The sequence below is a fragment of the Seriola aureovittata genome, chromosome 1, assembly GCF_021018895.1.
Source record: "Seriola aureovittata isolate HTS-2021-v1 ecotype China chromosome 1, ASM2101889v1, whole genome shotgun sequence".
Lineage (NCBI taxonomy): Eukaryota > Metazoa > Chordata > Actinopteri > Carangiformes > Carangidae > Seriola > Seriola aureovittata.
The window spans coordinates 13,453,002-13,468,957 of record NC_079364.1 but is presented as its reverse complement, the minus strand read 5'-3'; positions in this window follow the sequence as shown (position 1 = coordinate 13,468,957).

The window sequence follows — 15,956 nt, the reverse complement described above, 5'->3', positions numbered from 1 at the left end:
AGCTCTTTCAAAGTTCTCTTGAGTTTTAATGTTTTCATTTGCATCATATATATATATATATATAAATACAGCATGTGGGCGTGCGTGTCTGACAGCATGGATGCTAAATTGAGAGAATGCGTGCGCATATGTTCAGCATCTTAAATGGCTGTTCAAATGTGGGTAGGGGGCAGGTGCTGCTACAGCCTCAAGGGAGCTGAGGGGAGGAGGGTTGAGGGGAGTGGAAGTAGATGCCAAAATCACTCTTTAATGACTCGGGGGGGCTGCGCTCATGTTGTGCTGGGGGCCCCTGAGATCCTATGTGGCTCATAAATAAGCTCCTGATTTGCACAATGTGCCTCCAGCACCTCTGAGCTGGTCACAGGATGATGAGAAGGGATGTCTTTGGATAGGATATCGATTTAAGGCCGAGATGGATACATGAAGATCACTTTCGGCTTGAATTAATTAATGATAGGAATTATTATCCCAAAAGTGTCACAAACAGAACATTTACACTGCGTTAGCCTGGCTTGTTCTAAATCTCACAAATAATTTGAATCTTTCAGGATCACTTTTTAATTACAACTGCAAACAAAACACAGCTTGTTTTGGTATTAATACTGTCTTAACTTTGTGTAGCTTCTACTGGAGTCACATACATCCACACGTGAGCTGTCCATGGTGCTCAATGAAGGATCACTGCGTAACACGACTACAGGCGTGTTCACTGAGCTGTGCATAGATATGCGAAATGCAGATAAAACACAGCATAGCGTCACAGTACTCAAGACCTTAAATGATCCTCTATGTTCTATACATCGCACTTCTATATTAATGCTGGATAACACGCCCGCCACCCCCACCCGCCCACCCTCACAACAGGCTCTGGATCAGTGCCGATTGGCTCAGAAAACAGCAGCAGGATCCTCCTCCTGCACGAGTCAGGAAGCATGATTGGTTGCACATGCCAGCCTTCAAGCACTATCAGCACAGCTGGTATATATTTAGCTGCCCGCCCCACCACCACCCCCAACACCACCCAGCCCATCAACCACCTTTCCCCCCTCCCACCCTCCTCCTTCTCTCCACATACACAGCCACCACCTTGTAAGGAAGTGCGTCATAGGCTTGTCAAGGGGGAGCCTCTGGGGCGAGGCACTCTAATATTAGGAAGTCAGAAACTCTCCTTCATCAGGCCTCCTTCAAGATCACACACTCACACACACATACATACATATACACGCGCACAGAAAGACACTTAAAACACGACATTATGATGCAAGATTATGTACACAGAGCTGGAATCCGTGCAGATATAGGCATGTACACACTGCACATGGTGGCAGACAAAATGTTCTTTCTTTGGTCTTTGTCTTTAAGAATGAAGGTATTCCAAAGGTAAATAGATGGAAAAAGAAATGGAAAATAATTTCTTTTTTTCAAGAGGATGAAATGAGCCGTCATCCTAAAATACACTGCTGGTTCTATGACAAATTCCTCCATTATTCAGAGTAAAGCATATTTTATGTCTGGAGAGATACAAGGAAGCTTGTGTAAACGGTCTTTTAGGAGCATCTGAGGATTTCATATTAAAGTTTGTTTATTTAATTTATTCATTTATTGGTTTAATTTTGTTTTTCTAAAACAAAAATTACTTGTTGCTGATAAAAACAGAGCAGAGTTTACAGTATGATGACGAGGATTAAAACATTGGGAACATGGAGAGGAAGGACAGGAAGCCTTTTTCTCTCAATTAATGCAGCTAAAGCACCTGAACTGAAGTGTGTGTGTGTGTGTGTGTGCGCCAGTAGTTCTTTATTCAGGCTCGTCTCTTAATGCCCTATCACCAGATGGGAGCTAGCAGTAGGTGTGTGTGTGTGTTTGTGTGTGTGTGTGTGTGTGTGTGTATGAATGTATGTGTGTGGGAGTCCGGTTAGGAGGGGGGTATTTCCCAAAATCCACGCATCAGGCCTCCTTTTGTCCTCTTGCCTGTCACCGATGGCTTCACAGTGGGGTGACACACACACTCCAAATCTCATTAAAAAGTGAGAGATGCGGGGGGGGGGGGGGGGGGGGGATGGGTGCTTTCATGTCTAATAGGACTGGAGGAAGCATAATAACTTGGTGCAAGCAATGTTGTTTTATATTATCACTACATTCACATTCTGTAATTGACTTTAATTGTAGCTTTAACAGAATATCATATTAATAAAATAAGGAGAACCGGACATTTCAACATAGACTTGGTAAACCACACGTTTACAGACACACACTTCCTTTGATGCTTTATTGATTTCATGCTGCTGCTGATACTTGTCCATCTGATTTCATTAGTCACAGTGATGTGACACATCCGATAGAGAGGTCTCGAAGTGGAGCAATAATACAAGAACAACACTATCACCGCCTGCCCTTTTAGAGAGATGGCTCAGTTCACGCTCCTGCCTGCAAGAGCTGACTGTGATTAATCCATTTTCTACAACTGTGTTAAATAATCACGGACCCGTCCAAAAAAAAACGCCTTCAACAATTTTAATCTTAAAAACAGGCCTTTTATTATATCACGTTAAACCATTTACTGTAATTGCTGGTATGAATGGCACAACACCAAGCCCCTTTTCACATCCTGCAATTTACCCATTAGGGTTAGAAATTGCTTTGCAATTGCAGGAAATTACTCTCCATCCACAGCAGTAACCATGCACTTGCTCCTCAACTGAAAAAAAAAATGCCTAATACAAACAGTCATTCATTTCACTCTTTGTTATTCACTTCCTGCAGCCATTTTAATGAGAACTTAACAGCACACATTTGCATTTGTCTAATGGATTTTGTTTTGTGTCACCGCAGTTATAAAATATTGATGCATGGTGCCTTTAAGAGCGGAGCCTGTGAGATCAGACACCTTGGGACGAGGGTGTGGGGAGAAAAGGGACAGACAATAAACAAATACGATAAAGCACACAGGAGACACTGCCTCTGACATTTGCTTTGGAAGGATGATGGTAAAATGGGCAGCTTCATATTTCACAGAGAGCTAAAGCTACAACTCCCATTGATTTTATATCAAGACTCCTATATTACACAAACTAGGCTTACGTTTTATTATTTTGGATTGCATTTTTTAACATAGAATTATAGAGTTAAGAGCCAGAAAATTATTTTTAAAACTATGTTTGCATATTTAATGTTTTTTCATGGATTACTGGTATAACCTTCTACATTCAGCTAATTTTCTCTACATAAGATACATACAGAAATATTCTGTAAATATTTTAAAGAAATACTAAAGAAAAACCTACTTTCAGCATCAAATATAATTGACTATTAGAAATATATACTGCATCATTTAAGCCAGACATTCTGTTAAAGTTTAAAACATCAGACAGACTAGACTCACAAGATATCAGTCATACAACTAGATTACGCCTCTGAGTGTAGGCTGCAGAAAAGAGTCAGATGAAAAGGATAAGATAATGTCATGATCTTTCTTTCATCATATCAGCCTCCTTTGTTATCTGCTCTCTTCCTTTGGCTCTCTGTCCCTCCCTCGTGCTCTTCCTCCCTCTGTCACTACTGCATGGTGACTCAGACACTGCAGAGATGCCACATCTGAATGATATGAGCATGAGTCACACACACCGGTCGGACGCTGTCCATCTCTGGAAAAAGTTTCTTCTACGTACAAATACACGAACCCTGCACAGGCACACATTGGCAGGTGATAACCTCTGAAAGACTGTGACTCAAACTCAAACTCCAGCAGATTTGGCTTTGGCTCGGCAGACAGTCAGTGAGCTGCCATGATCGATGCATCAAACACTTATTTTCAGGCTCAACTCTGCACCTACCCTCCTGACTAAACAAACAAGCCGATTTTAATGGTGTTCCCTTCACACCGCCCTGACCGCTGCTACACAGAAACTTGTACACACACAGTAAATCTGTCAATCCACTGCTCCACAGAGGGGCAAGGTTTTTGTTCATTCCCTCGCTCTCTCTGTCCATCTGTCAGTCTTTCTCCCTTCTACTCAAACGCAGAGTCGGCTCCTTGACGTGGTGTTGAAGGTTTTCAACCACTTACACACCCTACTCTCTGTCTTAACACATACAAACACAAACACACATACACACACACACACACACACACACACACACACACACACACACACACACACACACACACACACACACAAATATAAATACATGTAAAGTCTTTCTCTTCTATGGCCAACAACAACAAGTCAGTTAAGCTAGAAGGCTCCTTGGAATGGAAACTAACTAAGTACACTTACTACACAACACTGTCAGAGAGGATTCTGTGCAAGTAATACTCTACTTTTGAAACTTAAAGTGCAATTTAAACGTTAGGGACTTTTACTTGCTATATTGCTATATCTGGGATTGCTTCTTATACACTACATATGATTTTACATATACTAGTCTGTTTACAGGTCTTGGGGAGTGCTACCGTATATGTGAAATAAACTGTATAGTGTTTTTTGGGACTGCAGAGGGAACTGCTCTAAATCTGATGAATTGCCTCAAGTGATGTCACCTGAGGCAGCGTTGGTTGGGTGTGAAGACAACACAATTGAAAGTGGAAAGAAATCTGGAGGTGTGGGTCTTACCAGACCGCTGTAGCCTGAAGAACAATCTGCGGAGTAAAAACAACAATGTTTCTGGTTCTGCTACATTGATTTTTTTTCAGACAGAAGGTGAAAGATATCTTAAAAGTTCTGTCACATCTTAGATGAGACATGACCAATCCATGACACAGCATTTTCAGGCTGGAGTGATGTCATTATGACGAACAAATGCCTCAATGACGCTGATATTACATCCCATTTCCCATTTGTCAATACCACGGAGAAAACACGATTTTTGAGCAGCTTTACTTCAGCTTATCCAAATCCAAAACACTATTCCTGCTTTCTCAGTGATGAAGGGTGTATAGATGAGGTGATACTTTAGTGCCTCTGCACCTCTGTTTATGCACATCTGTGGGTATGTGTGTGAGATACTGTGTGTGCAGTTGTGTGCATGTTCTATTGATTAATGTGTGTCCACATGTATTATTTGTGCATGTCCTTTTTTTTTTCCATGTGTCTTTTGTCCATGTTTCTAAAACTGAGATGAGTTGCTATGGAGACTGGGATACTTGTGTAAAAAGGAAGTGGCAAAAGAGAGAAATCTGGTTGTCAGGAGAGACTCTAGGACCATGAGGTTGAGGCTGAATGTGTGTGTGCCTGCAGAGTATGTGCGCATGCATGTGTTTGTGTGTGGACTCTAGGTTGAGGTCTTTGCTTTTCTACACACTGAAGTACATTCATATTTAATTTTTTTCTACTAAAGCTCCGGCTGTAATTGTACTTCAGCTAATTACATCACACAAATCCACAAAGATAAAGGGCTCTGACACGAAGATCTGCATCCACCCATGTGTTGTTTGTGTTTGCAAAAATGTCAAATGAAAACATTAACCCACGGTTATGCCCATATACGCTGATAAATCTTTGTTCATCATCACACAGGGAGCGAGGCTGTGATCCCTCATGTGTTGACAGGGGTTAAGCGACTTGCAAGTGATAACACAGCCATTTCAAGCACTCCATCACTTGATAATTACATTACACTGGTACTCCATTGCTTCCACTCGCTCCCGGTAATCTTGTTAAAATCCGAGTGATTGGAATCACAGTGACAGAGAGACAAATGACAGTGAGGCAGCTGCCCGTGGAGCCGAGCCCTCTCCACATCTGACTGAAGGTTTTGAAGTGCACTAAGCTTTTGTCAGGTAACCATGGAGCTGCATAGGCATACAGGTACTGAAACGCACTTTAAGATGCAGGTAGGCTATTCCCCTTTTGTTCCCATCAAAAAGCTTGCAGTTTTAGTAGGAAGTGAAGAACCTGCACCAACCAATGTTGGATCAGTTTTCTTTCTTTCTTTCTTTCTTTCTTTCTTTCTTTTTTTTACTAAAAAGCAGATACATGAAATCCCTATACAATGGCTGCGCCCTATTCCATTAAAAGTAAAGGCTCCTCTTTTTCCTTTTTAGTCTAGCATCAAGAGCTTGTCATTAAATAGCTATGCTGCCCTCTGGTGGCCATTTGTTAACACTACATGGAATATATTGCATTTTGGTTTGTTTTATGTGCTGTAGAGAACTGCAAAAATATGCTTAACATTAGCATAAATAAATCTATTTTAGGTGTCTTTATTTCCCCTTTCCTGATGTAGACTGGAAGGTAAAGTACAGTAATTTCCTGGCAGTGATTCCAGACTGGCTCCACATTTAGACGCTCAGTGTGACAGGTAGTTTAATTAAAGTAAAGGTCTGCCCCGCAGCTAGTGACCCCCTAGTCTGCCAGCCTGAGCCAAGGTAACAACCATTCATTTGTCATGTGCAGGATTGGCAGACATATAATTTATTAGTCATTTATATGAACGCCTCACAGCCACACACCCACCAACAAGCTGTGACAGTGAGACAGTTTTAATATTTAATAATCAGCAGTAATTAAGCATGCAATGACATGATCTAGCTAAATCATAGTAAATTCCTTTGAGATGGAAAAAAAGTATTTTCCAAACATGATGATGAAAGCACATTTTCTGAGCTACCAAGTACAAGGATCTGCCTGTGTCAAAAAGTCAAAAAGCAAATAAATAATAATTTTAAAATGTTTTGCATAAAAAAGGTTAATGGGATTTTTAGTAACAGAAGTATTTTTAAATGCCAAGTAAAAAAAATAGCCTGGTTCCATCCCTTTATATTGCCATCTGCATCTCTGATAGGTTGAGCACTTCAAATAAAAGCAACATTTAAATAAATAGAATGAACTATGTATAACAAAAAAACAAATGCAAATCCAGTCAGATTATCACAGTAATGTAAAAATTGTAATGTATTGCACTTCCATAAAGTTGGGGAGCTCTGAAGAGAAACTTGATGCAGCAAAAGGACAAGATATCTTGAATTTCAAGGTCTAAATACACTGTATACTGCCCAGCCTGGTAAATGCCCTCATGTTTTACACTCCATGCCTCCAAGCCTATGCTTATGACATTTCCCCAAGAGCCACACAAGTAGCCTGACCTTTCTGCGCAAAATATGGGGAATTCCTCTTTAAATTTAAATATAAAACAAGAATCCTTAGGTGAAAATATACGATGGGGGGGGGGACTTTTCTAAGAGGGCAACTAGAAAGCTTTCGAACCCTGAACAGAAAACAGATATATACATATCTGTCTAACAGCAGCACACACATAAAATATTCAATTACATGAACACAGCTCATTCTACCTAAAAACGATATCTGCTTTAATCTGACAGAATGATAAAACACTTGTAAGTCTCTAATAACTGTGTCCCCATCTGATGGGCCTTGGGTCCTCTTAACCCAGGGGACCAATTTGAGTGGGACACAGCACATGGTGCCCTGTGCTGAATTACCGACCCCCCAACCCACCAACACCACCCCCATTGCAGTGGGGACAAGAGGGAGGCGGATTACGGTTCAGTTGTCTTGGCAACCAGAGATGCCATCTGTCATGTGTGTACTGATCCACAATGTGTAGCTGAGACATTGTTTTAATTCAATCATTTTCTCACTGCCAGAGAGACCTAATGTTAAAATACAAGAACTCATGTCAGCATATATTCAATTTTATTGTGCAATGTACAATATTTATTGTGTTTAGCAAGATATAAGCTAACAAGTTGTCAGCTGTAGACCTATTTTTGATATTAATATATTATATTAGTATATTATGTTAGAGTGGTCTTCTCACGTAACTGCAAATGTAAATGTAAAAAAAAAAGAAAAAAGAGGAAGCAAAATTTCCAAAATGTTGAGAAACTGGAAGCTGGGGAGAGGGACATCTAGACTACCTTGCTTAACCTGTTTTTGATCTACAGATTTCGTGCACTAGCAAGTATTTACGACAGCTCCAATGTATGTGGGACTGACTCAAAATAAACTACAGTACCAATGCCCATGGTAATGATGAGGCATATCAGCCACTGCAACAGTGTGGCTAACTTAAGTGGTTTTCAAAGTTTTTGAACAGCGGCACAGGAGAATAAGCTGTAAAAGGCTTTTGCTTTACAGACAATACACCGCTTTCTGCCTTTTCATGCGCTTTACTGACAAAAAGAAAAATACAGGAATACCACCAGCCCCATACTTTACATTTTAAAGAAGGAAATAGATAAAACAGTGTACCTGACTGTGTTGTCTGGCTTCCTTTTACAATCCAGGCTGTGTTCCAGATGCTGAGGGACTATTTATTAACTCTGTGGGTGCTTCTGAGTCATTATTAAATTGGTTTAACAGGTCTTTAAAACGTCATCAGTATGTCCGCTGTACTATACCTGCTCAAAGGCACATTGCTCCTATAACAGAGACAGGATGTGATTCACACTCTGTTTAGACTCAGTTTAGTGCTCGTTGTCTCGGAAGCTTCTCTAAAGCAAAACGTCACTCAAAATGGCTCGTTGTTTCAGTGTGATTAAAACACTCTGAAAGTGTTGTGATAATATCTTATCTCACTATCTATGCATGTGGGATGAAGTGAGACTAATGCACCAACAGACACACACACTCATTATTATTCACAATAGCATAGGTCAGATGAATGCTAACCAGTGCAAATGAGCAGGAGGGCTGCAGGGAGGTGTACCTATGGAGGAAGAGGGGAGGGTCTAATAGACGTAGTGACATGAGGGACTTGTCCTCTGGGAGAGAGCTGCAAATGAACCAGCAGCCACACCTGGGACTACACCACACACGTGCCCGCATGCGCATGCACACACACACACACACACACACACACACACACACACACACACACACACACACACACACACACACACACACACATATGTTTGGGTTTGCTTGTGAGCATGTGGCTGCCCCCACCACATACCTGATTGATTGATGCCTTGAAGCTGTCTTTTACAAGTATTAAAAAAAAAAAAAAACACCTTATCCTTTTGACAAAAGTGTAATTAACACCCATACCATCCTGGCAGCAGAAATTAAAATATTACTGGCCAAGAAATAGTGGAACAGTTATTAGTTAGTCAATACAGATAATTACCCATTTTATCTCAATCAAGTCTTGTAAGAAAAAGGACAAATGTCTGAGATAAAATACGGCCAATAAGACATGGTCCCAAGCAGCTGCAGAAACAGCATTATTGCTGAGTATTAATTTGATAAAGAGTGAATTGGCTTTAAAAAAATGTTATTCACCACTACAGACATCTTATCAGAGCACAGAGTCACCAGGTAAAGTTCAGGTTCTTTACTGAGTCTAAAGAAAAATCGAACAGTTGTATAAATATGCTGAAAGCAGTTGCTCTGCAAGGGCAACCGACTATGCATTAGTGAAACATTGAATTCAGTTTATTACTAATGCTGAGTGATAGAATGATGTAATTCAAATGGGTATTTATCAAAGTAACTGCAAAAATACAGTTTGTCCAAACACCCTTTCCACCCTAACTTTAAAGCCACTATGTGTAGGATGTAAAAATAAATTACTTTGGCACCATTCAATGGGAGTGTCAAGAGGGTGTAGCAGCATGTACTGTATCAGACAACAATGTGTGCCACTACACCCCCTCCTCATCAGAATAATTTCAGAGATCCTATAAACACAGAAAATTTAACTTTATGGAGCACACAGTGTGTGGCTGTGCCACTTCTACTAGGTCTAACACTCCTTTGTTGGGTGTTTTTTGTCTCTCTGTAAGGACCTGCACAGCCTCAAGGGGTCACAAGTGGGGCCCTTGTGGACACAAGAACTGAAAGCATTTGACAAGTGTGTTTTCATCTCTTTTTTCCAAGGGCCAGTTTCACAAAGACAGACTTTGACTATGGCTTAAATCTAACTAACAGTCAGACTTCAGATATACATCTACACTGATCTGTAGCATGAAGCTAGAAAGTTTTTGAGTAGGCTACCTCATGCATGGACTTATTAAGAGACCTTGATTTGCAACGCAGTCACTCAGCCTTGCCAGCAATTTATCCCAGTGGCCACTCACAGTATTGGAACGAAAAAATCCCCTGCAGCCCCAAAGGCATTTCCCCATAGACCACCTCTGAAGACCCAGGTCACCTGGGACCAGTTTATGTACTCACTAAATTTTTTGAGAAAATTGAACTGTAACACTCACAAAGGTGTAAGCCTACATGCTTAAACTTTTGTCAATACTAACATTCTACACATGATCAATCAGTTAGTGCCTCCGCAAATCATCCGTTTAGATCATTTTACAGAAACCATGAGCAGAAAGTACAATTCATTCATATTTACCAACATTGTAAACCAGCAAAATGGCGAATCCCTACCTTAGAAGCCGTCTTGGGCCTAGCCCGATTGTTCAATCCTCGATTAATTATGTTCCTTTAGTCCATGCGGGTCCACAGATCAGAACATTCAAAGGGGTCTTTAATAAAAGCTTTCCAAGTTGCCAATGATGAAGTCCACTAGAGACTGTCGGCGACTTCATTAGCATCACTTCACTCCACATTTCCGCCATTTTCCCTCATAAAATGCCTCTTTTTGGGTATAGGCTACTTGTTTTAGTTAGTTGGGAAACGGGAAGTCTCCCTGCAACGTTCCGTTCAGATTTGACTCCAGAAAGTTAAGGTGAAGATAGCGATCCTGGTGATGAAACTATGCCAGTTGTAGAATGCGCTGTTATTGGATAATGCCTTTTGTCAACCATGCTAGTTTGAAAGCAGACATTAGCCTTCTGAGCTAATGCTAACTGGTTCAGCGTCCACCCTCACGGTATCACGGCAAGTCCACTAGGGCTTAAGGCCGCCCCACTGTAAAACTATTAAGTGCACGGTGGCTCTCCAGCAAACATTTTGTGCCCTTTATGGACACTTTCCACATGTCCGTATTTCTACCGATTTACCCAGAGTTCATAGCGGTGTGACGTTAAACAGGGAATTACCGTGGTTACAGGGGAAGCCCGGAAGCATAAAACGGTTATCAAGCGTCATAAAACGGAAAAAAAAAAGAATAACACAAATGAAGAACGGTAAATAAAGAAGCACGAAACGAACAAACCCAAGTGTTAACGTCACGAGAAAAAAAAACGAAGTTAACGTGTAAATAAAGCTCACTGGTGATTCATAGCCAGAACTGTGAACTGTTATTTGTCCTATGATGGCATGATGATAAATTCCAAACTTTTTCAGCTAACAAACTTTGTTTACAAACAGGGAGCGAAAGAAGGGATTTACGTCTTCAGCTTCATCGCATAATTTGAAGAAAAGATAAGTTGAGAAATGGGTCTCAACTTTTGAAAATGTGCTTCTAGCAGACATGTTTGAAAAGCTATGACAAAATACCGTATAGATGTATGGGGATCAAAATCAAACCCTTTTTATACTTTAACTACTCAGTATGAACAAGGTTGTTAACATGGTGTTAACAAAACTAACTAACTAACCAATATTTAATTAGACAACGTGAACAACAGCAGAAGAATTATATTTCATGCATGGACCCTGTAACATGATGACGAGTGATGTCAGTGTTCAGGTGGTGACCGTGGGAATTTAGCGGCAAAGTCGGCTGGTTGCAAAAGATGGTCTTAAAGGAAAGGACAAGGAGAAAGTAAAATTCAGACGAAGATACAATTTATCTAACATTTTTAAAAGTTACCTACTGAGCTTGACAGCGTTAGCAAAGAAGATGATGCCAGGACAGTAAGGAGGCAGCAGCCACTTCAGCTGAACATCAGCATGAAACAGAGGCAGAGAGCCACAGTCCTGTGACAGACACCTGTTCAACTCCACCTGAGTGGGTTGAGTAGGTTACCAGTTTAGCAGCCCCACAATTTACTACTTTCTACCTGTTGCTTGAAGTCTTTATTAATATTGGCAACAGAGTCGGAAGTCGTCAGAGACCTGGACTTTGATGACGTGATGATATACATACTGTATGGTCTCCAAGGTGTTGTGTTAATAGCCCAGAAATGAGAAGTAGTTGACATTGGTTGGTTTAGGAAAACCTATTTGACTGTCCTTTTGTCGTGTTAAATGTATCATACATAATATTGAAATATCATTTTATGTTGCTGCTTTTTTAAGAGTAATTTTTTAAAAACTACATTATGCACTTTTTTTTATCTATAAACATGCGTCATATTTTAGAAGCTGATCATGTATGTTGAACCTTTTAATCTGAAAAGTAGAAATGGAATGACATTGCTTATAATATGTCGGTTAAATAAAAACATGGCCAAAAAAAAAAAAACATGACCAAACTGCGGTGATGATTTATTTTTCAGTCCAACTCTTCAGGAACTGTAAGTTGACACCACAAACTTGCAGGCGTGTTCAGGAGAGTTTGTTTTAAAAGCGTCGGCCCCTGTCACAGTGTGGTGTAGTTACATGTGGCGAACCTGAGGGCGGTGAACATCTGGCTCTCCGTGATGAGTGCATGTGTATGAGAGGACACACACACGGGCGAGAAGATACTAAACAAACTTTTATGAAAAAGCTAATCTTTTGAAGAATCCTGTTGGCGTTTTGTAAGTATATTTGCAGGATAAACTGTGTGTTAATTTTTTATAAAAGTTTGGTGCTGATGTTGACAGTGAATATGATGATGATGATGAACACTGTACTAATGGAAATATTAGCTCCCTCATCAGTGGAGGAAGACGTAGCCTACTTACTTAAGTTTGAGATACCACAGTGTAAATATAGTAAAAACCTTGCATTCAAAATCTTACTGAGGTAAAAGTAAATAACTGTTAGCAGCAAAATTCAATAATAATATCAAAGTAAAAGTACTCACTGAGCAAAATGCATTTGTCATGTAGGCCTATTAATATAATTTATTATGTTATGATTCACTGTGTGTAATTCACGTGTGAACAGCATTATAATGTAATTAAGGTTTATCTTTAACAGTTTTTCGATTTAAATATTTACATATGGCGGGGAAAACAACATATATTTTATAACTGTTTACATATAAGATCTTGATTTGTAAAGATAGGCAATGAAATAAATGTGCAGTAAACACAAGTACTTTCCACCACTGTCCCTCATTAATATGATAATCTAACCGTTTCTGGAAAAGTTTGTCACTATGCTAAGTTTTTATCCTTTTTGTTTATAACAGCATAACACAGCAGTTTCAGAATTTAAAGTGACTGATTGGATTTGATTGGATATTCTCTTGAATAAGCAGTTTGTAAACGCAAACAAAAAACGAGGTAACTAAATATGTGTCTGAATGGGACAATGAATGGGAAAATGTGTTTAATGTGTTTAATGTTATTACATGAGCGCTCAGAAGATTGATGCAGAAATGAATTCTCCAGCATGTTCATGGTGTCTGACCTGTCATGGCCTCAGTAGCAAAAACTTGAGTCAGAATTCAGTCAATGAACCAACTGTTCTGAGGTGCTCACTGTTTATTTGATTTACCTCACAACAATCTTTTTTCTTTTTCTTTTTTTTTAACATCTTGGTGCCAAAATTGTATTTTATTGTGTTTCACTGGAGCTGGGGTACAGTAGGTCTCCACTGTTCAGGGTGTGTAACCAGAAGCAGGCAACAGACCTTTCCATCCTGTGTTGATATGAGGTTTATTTAGTCTAGAAGCAGCCGAAGAAAAGCCATAGGGTGAGAGCACCACTGAAGCTGAAACCTATACCTCAACTATGCAGTCGTATCCATTCAATATCTGTTATTCATTCGCTAGTTTTACATTACCTCTTTTAAGCTGTTACAATCCTCCAGCTAACACTTGAGACAGCAGATCATTGATCAAGAGAGCTACTGCTGCCATCAGTGCTGTCGGACATCCACTTGAAGTCATTCATCCTGATATTTTATGAATAGCTTTTTTTTTTTTCAAAAAGTTGACAGATGCAGTGGATGTTGAACAGACTTTGAGGACAAAAGCAGAACGCACCAGCCTGCAGGTTACAGTAACAGCAAACTCAATTTGTACTGAAATTTGTTTGTAGAAACAAAAACACATTTTCCCGAATGAAGAGATAATTTTTTCACTGACAGATTTGCGAACTAAACTTTTTTTTGAAGAAGGGGAGAGCCGTGCCTGTCATGTAGGGAAACAGAATTTTGGTAACTAGTTGTGAAGTTAGTTGTTTACCAGACACTGGCTTTGGTTTCATTCTCTGGAGACACCAGTGTTCGAGCTGTGCTGAAGGCACCCGATCATTAATCACTCTGTCATCTTATATACATACACTACATGTTCAGGTATTTAAGTCCATGCTGCAGCTCAGATCATTCATTTTGCACACATTTTTCAGGTAGGGTGGTGTGTAATTGTAACTTTCCCCTCCAAATAGTCGGTTAGACCGAAGACGTTTGCTTTTATTGCCAAAAGACAATTAAAGGCTGTGAAATACCAGTGAAGCAAGTCTTACTTTGGAAACATTAAAGGTTGCGCAAAGTAAATGAGGTGAAATAGAAACACTAATACATGCATGGGCCTGTGTGTGTGTGTGTGTGTGTGTGTGTCTGCTTGTGCACCAGTGTGTGTTTACATACATGGACCCTCTGCTCTGCAGGAATATAAAGACTGCTAGTGTCTGAGAGTCAGGCCAGTGGGTGACCTTTGCCTTCTCTTCCCAGCAGAGCCATCCTGTAGCAGAGGTGTGAATATTGCACCTGGATGTTTTGTCAGAGACAGAGGCTCTCATGCCCTGCTGGTCAACCTGTAAACCAGCCTCAAACTTGGCAGGAAGCCCCTTCATATACCTTGTCTCTGCCCCATGTCTGCATGATTTGTTTACAAAAGACCCTTTTAACCACGTCCAGTTGGAACCTTATGTCTACAACATCCTCACATTTATCTGACACAGCCTTAGCCCAGAATTCACTGACATACATATTGCACATACACCTTTGCCCTACTTCCACTATAATCACGGTGCGAGGGATTTGTCATCAATTTTTTGCTGATGTAAGGCAAGTTTACAACGAACTACACTTGAACTTGTAACGATGATTTGCCATTCTGAGCTACAGGTACATTCATGCAGAGACACAGGTGGTGCACAACTATAAATGAGCTCTGAAGGCCAGCTGTGATGCTGCCTGTCTGGGTCCGGGACCTGCCCTCCAGGTGTGCTTTCACTTGACTATCCTGCTAAAGATTTTTAATAGTCAAGCTAGCGGCAGGGCTCTGGGATGGCAATATCACTCAGTCGGTTGGTCTGTCGGTCCACCACTGAAACATCTCAACAGCTTCTGGATGCCATGAAATTTTGTACAGACATTAATGGTCCCTTGACATTCATGCTATGACATTTACACTAGAAAACTGGGATGGTGAACATTGTAAAAAATATACCTGCTAAACATGCTAGCATTTAGCTCAAGTAAAGCCTTAAAAAGCATAACTCTTATGCAAAAACACGCAGCCCTCTCATTCATTTGAATGAACACAGGGTCGACCAGCAAAAAGCTGAATGTAGCTCAATATTTGCTTCAACACGATTTTGTTCAGCACACAGGCACACATTCCAGATGAATGGCTTTGTACTGTGAATGCTGTCATCACAACAGAACATAAAATAGATCAAAAATTCTCATAGTGTATTGTAAACCTCTGTGCAGCATTTTTGCATCTGTGCAGCCTTAAAATTTACTCTAACTAGTACCTGAGACAACATACCTATGAAATTGCAACCCTTTGTGTTGTTTTAACCCAGGACAGTTTTTGGTCTGAATGCCCGCTTGGTCTTGTAACTTTACAATGAAACTTTAAAGTCAGTCATTTGGCACAAACCAGGTCTGTGTGTCTACTGTACATTACTCCGCAGACCCAGTGACCCACTGCATGTGTTGTTGTCTCAATTCCAGCTGATTAGCAGCGAGTATTACTGGCAGTCAGACCATGCCTCTGCATGGGGCTGAGCTTTATGATGGAGGCTGCTCTGGGAACAGGAC